The sequence below is a fragment of the Octopus bimaculoides genome, chromosome 8 (assembly GCF_046866305.1).
Source record: "Octopus bimaculoides isolate indiv1 chromosome 8, ASM4686630v1, whole genome shotgun sequence".
Lineage (NCBI taxonomy): Eukaryota > Metazoa > Mollusca > Cephalopoda > Octopoda > Octopodidae > Octopus > Octopus bimaculoides.
Genome location: NC_142935.1, coordinates 86,590,560 through 86,600,559, shown reverse-complemented (window position 1 = coordinate 86,600,559; position 10,000 = coordinate 86,590,560). Strand labels below are relative to the sequence as shown.

The 10,000-nt window shown below is 34.7% G+C and overlaps 1 protein-coding gene across 4 annotated transcripts in view; it reads right to left on the bottom strand.

Moving 5' to 3' along the window:
• Positions 1-7,653, bottom strand: part of LOC106876586 (sulfotransferase 1B1) — a 36,999-nt gene extending 29,346 nt beyond the window's left edge. For 2 of the 4 annotated variants that reach the window (XM_014925193.3, XM_014925198.3), the window contains exon 1: positions 6,836-7,299. The gene's annotated coding sequence lies outside the window, so the exon portion shown is untranslated. The other 2 variants (XM_014925194.3, XM_014925192.3) reach the window with 2 other exon arrangements.
• Positions 7,654-10,000: the final 2,347 nt, after the last annotated feature.

The following is a 10,000-nucleotide window of genomic DNA, read 5'->3' as shown; positions in this document are numbered from 1 at the left end:
AACAAAACTGAAATATTTTATGACCCCAAATAGGAAGCCAATGTATGGGAGATAAAAGTAACAAGAACCAGATTTATAATTTACAGAACATAAAATACAGGAGATTTAATCAAATATTAAAATACTCTAGAGTTAACAGAATGTGAGTAGTATATCATACAAGGGAAGAGTTTGACAGGAAACTTGTGATTCATGTGAGAAAAATACATAGAGTACTTCACAAGTGTGAAATATGGTAGTGAGACAAATGGAGTACTTCAGTTGATATACAGTAGTGAGAGGCAAGGAGAAAATGAGTTTAGTAGAAGTTTTGTACTTTGAGAAAAATGAAGGGAGATACGTAGGAAGATGGTTACAATTAGTTACTTAGCTATGTCAGGTTGGCCAGAGATAAATATATATCAATGACAAATGTGTAAGTGTTTTTGTGTACACATTATACACACACACACACACATGTGAACTCACTATATTTTAAATAGTATTTCTTCTTAAAAAATATAGTATCTGCCTGTTACTTATTTTTCTTTTTGAAAAAAAAACAAAAACTTTTTTAAACGTTAAACTAACCCAGCATGCTATTGGCTCTTTTTAATACAATTGTAGAAACAGTCATAATCACTTTTAAAAAGTACATTACAAACTGTTTTAAGTTAAACTATATATTTTCAGTCTTTTACTATGCTCAGTTTGATAACATATGTTGCAGTTATTTATATCGATATTTAAGGAAACAATAGTTTTAAAGTGACAGAAGTGAGTATAAAAATGTAAATAAGCAGTAAAGAAAACAATAACATGAAACCAATATAAATAGAATAATATACAAGGGTTGGCTGAAATATCATAGGCAGACTAAGATATTCTCATGGAATGTGACCACAAAGGGTTTATTTTTCAACATAATCCCCCTTGCAGTCTACACACTTTTATTATGTTGCAGTATTTGAATCCCATTGGTGAACAAGCTTTCATCCTGTTAGTAAAAAAAAAGTCATCAACAGTAGATATGACATCATCATCAGAAAGGCGATGCTGGGATAGCACCTGTGCCCAGTGTCGCCTTTCTGGCACTTGTGCCCGTGACATGTGTAAGGATTTTCGAGCGAGATCGTTGCCAGTGCCCCTGGACTGGCTCTTGTGCGGGTGGCACATAAAATACACCATTTTGAGCGTGGCCGTTGCCAGTACCACCTGACTGGCCTTCGTACCAGTGGCACGTAAAAGCACCCACTACACTCTCTGAGTGGTTGGCGTTAGGAAGGGCATCCAGCTGTAGAAACTCTGCCAAATCAGATTGGAGCCTGGTGTTGCCATCCGGTTTCACCAGTCCTCAGTCAAATCGTCCAACCCATGCTAGCATGGAAAGCGGACGTTAAACGATGATGATGATGATGATCACTGCAATATTGGTTCCTAGCCAAGTGTTTTTTCATGTTGGGGAACAGATGATAGTCAGATGGGGCCAAATCTGGAGAATAGAGAGGGTGATCAACCAGTTCAAAGCAACAGTCATGTACAGAAGCCATTGAAATGAAGGACTTAAGTGCTAGAGTATTGCCCCGATGAAACAAGACCCCCTTCAACAGTTTTCCTAACCATTTGGTCTTGACAGTCTTTTATAACTACCTCAACAAGTTGGCATAGTACACTCCAATGATGGTGTGGCCCTTTTGTAGATAGTCAATGCCTATTGCATCCCCCAAAACTGAGGTCAGCACCTTCCCTTCAGACAAAACAACACTGGCCTTCTTTAGATGGATTGTACTCTCTGTCTCTGCCTCAAAGTGATGAACCCAATACTCATCCTGGGTCAGGAAATGTTCACGGAAACCAACTGGATTTACCGCAAATAATGTCAGATTTTCTTGAGCATGATCATCGTGGTGTACATTTGATCATGTATCAGAAGACATGGCACCCACTGAGCAGAAGCCTTCATCATGCCAAATTCATTGTGCAGAATATTCTCAACTCTCTCACAGAATATGCTAATAGCATTGATTATTTGATCAATAATCAACCACCTGTCATCCATCACTACATGGTAAACACAATCAATGTTTACTTCGGTGGTAGCAGAAATGTTCATCATGCCAAGTGCATAATGCAGAATATTCTCAACTCTCTCACGGGATATGCTAATAGCATCAACTATTTGATTTATAGTCAATCGCTTGTCATCCATTACCATGATCAATGTTTTCTCCAGTAATGACAGCTGCAGGATTTACAGACCTTGGGACATCTTGAAATCTCTCACTTCCCCTCATAAATTCAGCTGCCCATTTTTGCACTTTTGATGAAGTTGGAATGTCATCCCCTAATGTAGCAACCATGTGAGTCCTTCAGAGCAAACCCTTTTTCTGCAGATACTTGATAACACCACGATGCCAAATTCTGATGATTTTCAAGAGAAGTTACTACTAGTTGCCTTTAAAGTCTTCTTTGAACAGTCAGATGTCAGTTTATCTGGAAAGAAACAATGCAGTTATTAATAAGGAGAGTTGAAATTAATGCATGCAAGATTTCATAGGCAAGCACCACTCTTTCATAGTCAGTCAGTGAAATTTTCAGCCCACTCTCATAATCGATCAATACAAAAAGTGTTTCACAAGACGGAATGAGGAGACAGAGGGCATGTGGTCAGAGATTGGAGTGTGTCAGTGACTGATGTTATGTGGTATGATGAGTGAGCGTAGCAGCAGAACTGTCCCAATGTATGAGCATTGGGCAAAATGTCCTCTACTATATCCCTAGGCCAAACAACATCTTGTAAGTGAAATTGGTTGATGGAAACTGAAAGAAATATTTTGTGTATACGGAATTTGAGAGGTAAAGGGTTCAATTCTCTGTAGCAACTTTTTTCTGTCTTTTAAGGGTATATACCCTATCTTCTAGACTGTTTGCACAGCAATTCTGCATTTGAGATTTACTTTATTTTCTGTAAAATACCAACTCACTCGACGCCTCAAAGTTTGTTTATAAAAAAGGTTCTCACATTCCAAAAGGTATTATTTAGCATTATAAAAAGCTGCATTTGTTGTCGGGGATCACTTAGCTTCATGATACAGGGAACTGATAGGGAATTTGAGAGGTACTAGGTTCAATTCTTTGTACTGTCTTGCTAGCCACATTTTTCTGTCTTCTTAGGGTATTTACTCTATCTTCTAAGCTGATTTCACTGCTATTCTGTGTTCAAGGTTTACTTTTTTATCGTAATATATATATATATATATATATATATATAAGCAAAATTTAGGTTAGTTAAAATATGTTTGTAACATATTTCAACTGCTAAAAAGCACTGCATTTACTGTAGAGAAAAAAATTTCTCTTAAGGTAAAAAGGTGTTCAGTGTCGCCATCTATCAGGATTCCCAGAAATTTATGTTTCTAGCTTCTTAGCTTATATCAATGGGAAATACCTAAGAGGAGCAATGCTGAACAGATCTTATAAAACTATAACTTTATCTAAAATACAGTCAACAACATTGACTGATTTGCATCAGTAGACTGCTAGGTCCTGGAAATTACTGAAATGTTAGCACCAAGCAGTGTTTAGCCATAAGCAAAGTTTAGGTTAGTTAAAATATGTTTGTAACATATTTCAACAGCTAAAAGGCAAATTAGGTAAGTTAAAATATGTTTGTGACAATGTAAGTCTCTAGGGTAAAATCCCATTTGTTTCCTCTTGAAGCACATCTGCTTATTCCATTATTACAATCGAATATGAAGTTGTATAGATGCAAATTACATATTAAAGTTGAAGATTCTGGAAATATTGCTTGCAGAGTTATTGTGTGTGTGTATGTGTGTGTGTGTGTTTGTGTGTGTACGTGTATGTGTGTACGTGTGTGTGTGTGTATGTATGTATGTATACATATATATATATATATATATATATATATATATATATATATATATATATATATATATATATATACTTGTATATATGGATAATAATATAGATTTAATCAAAAGATTAAATGTGGTACTTAAAATGTTTGAGGCACCAGAATTTGGTAGGATAAAAACCAAAAACAAAATCAAGAGATTAGGTGAATAAAATTTGAAGTTAAGCAACAAAAATTCAATAGGTTATAGCAGTACGTACGTTTCGTACAAGCTCCATTTATTCATGTAGTGAGAACACCACAGAAAATGCAATGAAAATGTACTCCTCAGCTGCATAATAGAATTTCATTTTAGAAAGTCATTTTGAAGATGTTTGCAAAAAACAACAGTAAGAGAAGAAAACATAACATCTCGACTATGCTGCTGTTTTTTGCAAACATCTTCAAAATGACTTTCTAAAATGAAATTCCATTATGCAGCTGAGGAGTACATTTTCATTGCATTTTCTGTGGTGTTCTCACTACATGAATAAATGGAGCTTGTACAAAATGTACGTACTACTATAACCTATTGAATTTTTGTTGCTTAACTTCAAATACTTGTATATATGAATATGTTTGTAAAGATCTACATACACAGACTTGTTTATAATCATCTGAATCTGTACATGATTCTGTATATATACCCATTATATGTATAATTATATGTGCATGTATATTGTGTATGTATGTGTGTATACATATCTATGTATGTGTGTGTGTGCATGTGTGCACATGTGTGTGTGTCTTTGTGTATGTGTGTTTTGTATCACCTTGTCTTGACATTGCATAATAGTTGTAAATAACTGAAAATGTCATTTATTTCTAATGTTCTGCGAGAACATGATTGTCCATGGGGAAATATTAACTTACTTGGAAATAGGCAAAAGTTGTATCAGGAAGGGCATTGAACCTTGGAAAATATGCCTCAACAAATTCCATCCAATTCATGCAAGCATAGAAAGGTGGACATTAAAATGACAACAATGATGATAATATTCATTATAAGGATTTTAATATAAAAGTATCTCTGTATTTCACCTTCATCTCACTACCGACCATACCCTCTGTAACACATACCTCAAACCGATTCTTATATCAACCATCTCCTTGAAGAAATGAAATACATAGTTTGAGATGAAGAGAAGAAAGGAGATAGAGAGGAAAAAAAAAGAGTAAGAGGGAAAAAAATCAGACAGGTATGTTTGTGTGTGTGTGTGTGAGAGAGAGAGAGAGAGAGAGATGTTTTCTGTTGTATCACAGCCTAACAAGGTAGTGTTACTATATATCAGCAGGTCTCAATGTTCATCAATGGAGCTTCTACATCGCCACACCAGCTGCTGGAAATAAAAGCTAAATCTCCCTCAAATTAATCTTACAAATACACATAAAGGATATATTGTACAATGTCATTTCTGATATACAAAAAGACAGGATGGTAACAACTGGAATATGCTTTCTCATAGATCTACAGTCATATACATAAAGGGTATATTGAGCACTGTTCATTTTCTCCTCGGTTGGACACCCTCACTAACTGATTTTTCCTTGGAGAATGCTGGTATTTATAAATATTCTGACTAGCTAGAAAGAAGGACATACCATTCTGACAATGGTTAAATTAATGTAGGTCACTCCTTATCTATTTAAACTTTTCATGGCATAGAAAAAGTTAAGAGTCAAGCAGAAAACACATATATCAGAGTTTATCCCAGACAGAACAATAGGTCGTATGGCTAGGGAGAATTTACAGATTCAGTTTCGAATCTGGCATAACTACAGATGTATATCCCACGTCACTGATTGGTTAAAATTACCCAAATACGACAACTTTAACACGAAATAACTTCTAAAATACAAAATGTTGTCAAAAACATTAAGAGTAAACCCTGTTCTACGTGACACATTCAACCAGTATCCGAAGTTTCAAAGTGTTTAGTTAAAAAAAATTAATTAAAAAATCTGTGCTTGAGATGGAAAAGATCCCACACGCGTAGTCCTTTGCTGGGATATAAGCAAAGAAAAATAAAATGGTAATTTAAATTTTTACTCGCACCCCAACCGAATGAGGCCGTGTATTTTCGATAAATTTCGGGAAGTACACCCGCATGCATTTCACTAAGAAAACGGTACATTTGGAGGTCAGGGTACTTGATTACCCACAAAAAATCCGAGGTTTTTTTCTTAATGAAACGCGTGTACTTCCCAAAATTTACTATATTTTACAACAGAAAATTATGCTTTCAATATAAATCATCTTTTACAATAAAAATCACTCTGGATAAATCCCAGCAATAATCTTCTTAGGTTCTCCAATATTTTAAAATTATATAAACAGAAACAATCGAGAGTACGGAGTGGGGCTAAAAACGTAATAAATTCTCAAATTTTCCTTTGTTTGATTAGCATGAATGTGCTTATAGGGGAAAATATTGAAAACATCAATACATATTTGAGTGAGAAACAAATAAGGAAAGTGGTCTTGCGATGTGCTAGAAACAACAGCTAAATCTCTCTTAAATCACACAATTTTTCTTCACCTCTTCCAAAGAATTTTGCCTACAAATTTCTTTGTAATCGTAATCTATACCGTTTGAAAGGTATTTGTATAAAATTTCATTAAAAAATACCCATTCTCCTGAAAGTTTCGAGGGGGAAAATATCGGGTCGTGTGAATTTTCCGAAACTCCTTTCCTGAACCCCATGAAAACATTTTTTCCAACCAATCTCTACATACACTCAATCTATAGGATGTAGGCGATTATTTGTTGACAGTTTCATAAAAAAGTATCTATTTTCTGAAGGTATCAAAATTTACCAATTTTTTAAGCAACGCAAGTCGTCGCAGGTCATAGGTTTTTAAAACGTGTAATTCACGTTTCTATTAAATATAAATATTGTCAAAGAAACAAACAGCTATTTATAGTTTAAAAATATTACCTTTGGAAAATAGTTTCTTGTTTTAAAGATTTTTTGAAGTGTATCTTTAACTTGTTTGATCGCTATTAGGCCATATTAAAAACATTGAAAACTTCAGCTGTCAAGTTATCACAGGACTTTTCTCTCATTATATAACATTAGATACATCTCCAACCATCAAACATTGTTTACTCACTTATCAGACAATTCCAAAAGTAGGCCACTACTAAAGTATATTATTTTGCTCCCTATTGGACCTCATGCACGTTAAATATCCCTCGAAGGCATGAGTGTCATCAGTTTTCATTTCAGTCGTGTTGCCTGTCGTGCAGAATTATGTATAGTGAATAAGTTTTACCTAATTTCTGATTTGCTATTTTAAAGAGCACAAATGATCCTATTTAGGAGAGAAATTCTAACTTAATTTCCATTTAACCCAGAAAAAGTTTGTCATTTAGTCTCCATACGAATATAAACTATTTACGAAGTACCTGTTGGCAAACGGTTGGTTGCTTAAATCAATGTGCCCTTCCTTTTCTTATGGTGGTAGGGGATGGCTGAGGTGTTGCTTTTCACAAGAAAATAGTCGAGTAACTACACAGAGGTTCTGTTAGTGGATAGTAGTTTTTTCAATTGTCACTTCAACTCCTGTAAAATGTTATGGTGGGAATATTTCACACAATTGCCTCCACGGTACTTAATATCATCATCATCATCATCGTTTAACGTCCGCTTTCCATGCTAGCATGGGTTGGACGATTTGACTGAGGACTGGTGAAACCAGATGATATATATATATATATATATATAGAGACCAATAAGAAAATGGAGGGGGTCAATGGGTGGTATTCATCAACTTTTAGACGTTATATTATGTCAATTTATTTATTTACTAAAAGGACAATTATAACAATATACATACATGTATGAAATATTATGCTTTACATATATAATATATAAAATATCAGTAATTATTAAAATATATAACTTCTATAGCTATATGTTAGATATTTTAATAATTACAGATATTTTATATTTTATATATCATATATGTAAAGCATAATATGTCATACATGTATGTATATTGTTATAATTGTCCTTTTAGTAAATAAATAAATCGACATAATATAATGTCTAAAAGTTGATGAATACCACCTATTGATCCGCTCCATTTTCTTATTGCTCTATAAATTAATGGTAAAATAACTCTTTGCCCTCACCCATTTATTACACTTGGTAATGTAATTGCCATGCAATGAAACACTTGTGTATAATTAATTGGGTACTCTACCAGCAGTATATTGGATTGATATTATCCCTTTGTTGGTTGGATTCACAACCTCTAACTTTCTTGGAATATATATATATTAACGGCGGTACATCAGCATGGCCGCAGCTCTGAGCTGAAACTATAATGAAAAAAAAAAAAAAAATATATATATATATATATATATATATACATCTCTCTCTCTCTCTCTCTCTCTCCATCTCTCTCTCTCTCTCTCTCCATCTCTCTCTCTCTCTCTCTCCATCTCTCTCTCTCTCTCTCTCCATCTCTCTCTCTCTCTCTCTCCATCTCTCTCTCTCTCTCTCTCCATCTCTCTCTCTCTCTCTCTCCATCTCTCTCTCTCTCTCTCCATCTCTCTCTCTCTCTCCATCTCTCTCTCTCTCTCTCCATCTCTCTCTCTCTCTCTCTCTCTCTCTCCATCTCTCTCTCTCTCTCTCTCTCTCTCTCTCCATCTCTCTCTCTCTCCATCTCTCTCTCTCTCTCTCTCTCTCTCTCTCTCTCTCTCTCTATATATATATATATATATATATTAGAAGGTTTGGAGGTGATGTACAGGTATTATATATTAGAAACAGTGATAAATTAAATCTGAAGAATCTATTAGAGTAGATGAAAGCATTAATATATGATTTATAAAAACATGCGACATATTAATAAAAATCAGTAAATGTACAACCATCCAGATCTCTGAGTACCTTATTATTTTTTCTAATATATATATATATATATATATATATATATATATATATATATATATATATATATATATATATATGTACATATATATATATATATATATATATATATATATATATATATATATATATATGGCTGACTAGGAATTCTAAGATTTTTCCGATTTCAGCATTTGCTGTTTCATTAAATTGTGTTTCCCAAAATCCCCCCAAAATATTTTTCAATTGTATTTCACGATTTCGGCATTTGCTGTTTCATTATATTATGTTACCCAAAATCCCAAAGAATATTCTTCTTCCTCGTGTTGTATTTATTGCCTGACCACCTAACTCTGACCCCTCTCTTCTGCCTTACTGTCTGTCTCTCTCTCTCTCATTTGATTTACCACTTGATTCGCCAACATTTCCCCCTCTCTCCCACTATCCCCATCCTATATAAACCAGTGCATGCTCTCTGTTTCCCCTACTCGATTTTCAATTCTTCTGCTGATAGAATAAGAATTTCAGAAGATGCTCAGATAAAAAAATTTTGTCTTTTCAACCTCGTTCATGTACTCCTGTTTCTGCATAGATCATAACCACTACTACCCACCGTCCGTTCTTTATTATTCTATCTATTTCTTTACCATGTAAACATAGTTCCCATAGCTTCATTTTCCTTGTTGTTTGTCTTAAGTTCATGCATACCTGTTAATCGTCACATTTTATTTATTTTATTCAAGTTTATCATTTCGTTAATTCATTCTCTCTAAATTTGTCTGACCATAGTATACAAGTGCAGAAGATGGTCTCGTCTAAACTTGCTGGCTCGCGGTACGCCTATCCTCCCACCCCTCCACCTGTACCAGAAGTTCCTATCCTCTGTCATCCTTGGTTGTCTTCCACGAACACTTCTAAGGGCTTAATGCCATCCCTGCACTAGGGTTTATCAATCATATAGCGCATAAAATTGGTGTAGTGTATGCAGGTTGTAGGCTATTGTTTGTTTATGAAGTCTGCCAAATGCAAGCTTTCTTTTCAGTTACATGACACTGCTGTCCCTCATCCCAGGGTCTCACAGGCCCACATGTCCCACACCCTCAGAGTTGGCACACTGAAAGGTAGGTCTGGTGAGATTGTTGAAATGCTTGAACAGAGACGTGTAGATTTGTGCTGCATTCAAGAAGTAAGGTGGAGAGGAGGTTCCGCTAGGTTCCTCACAGG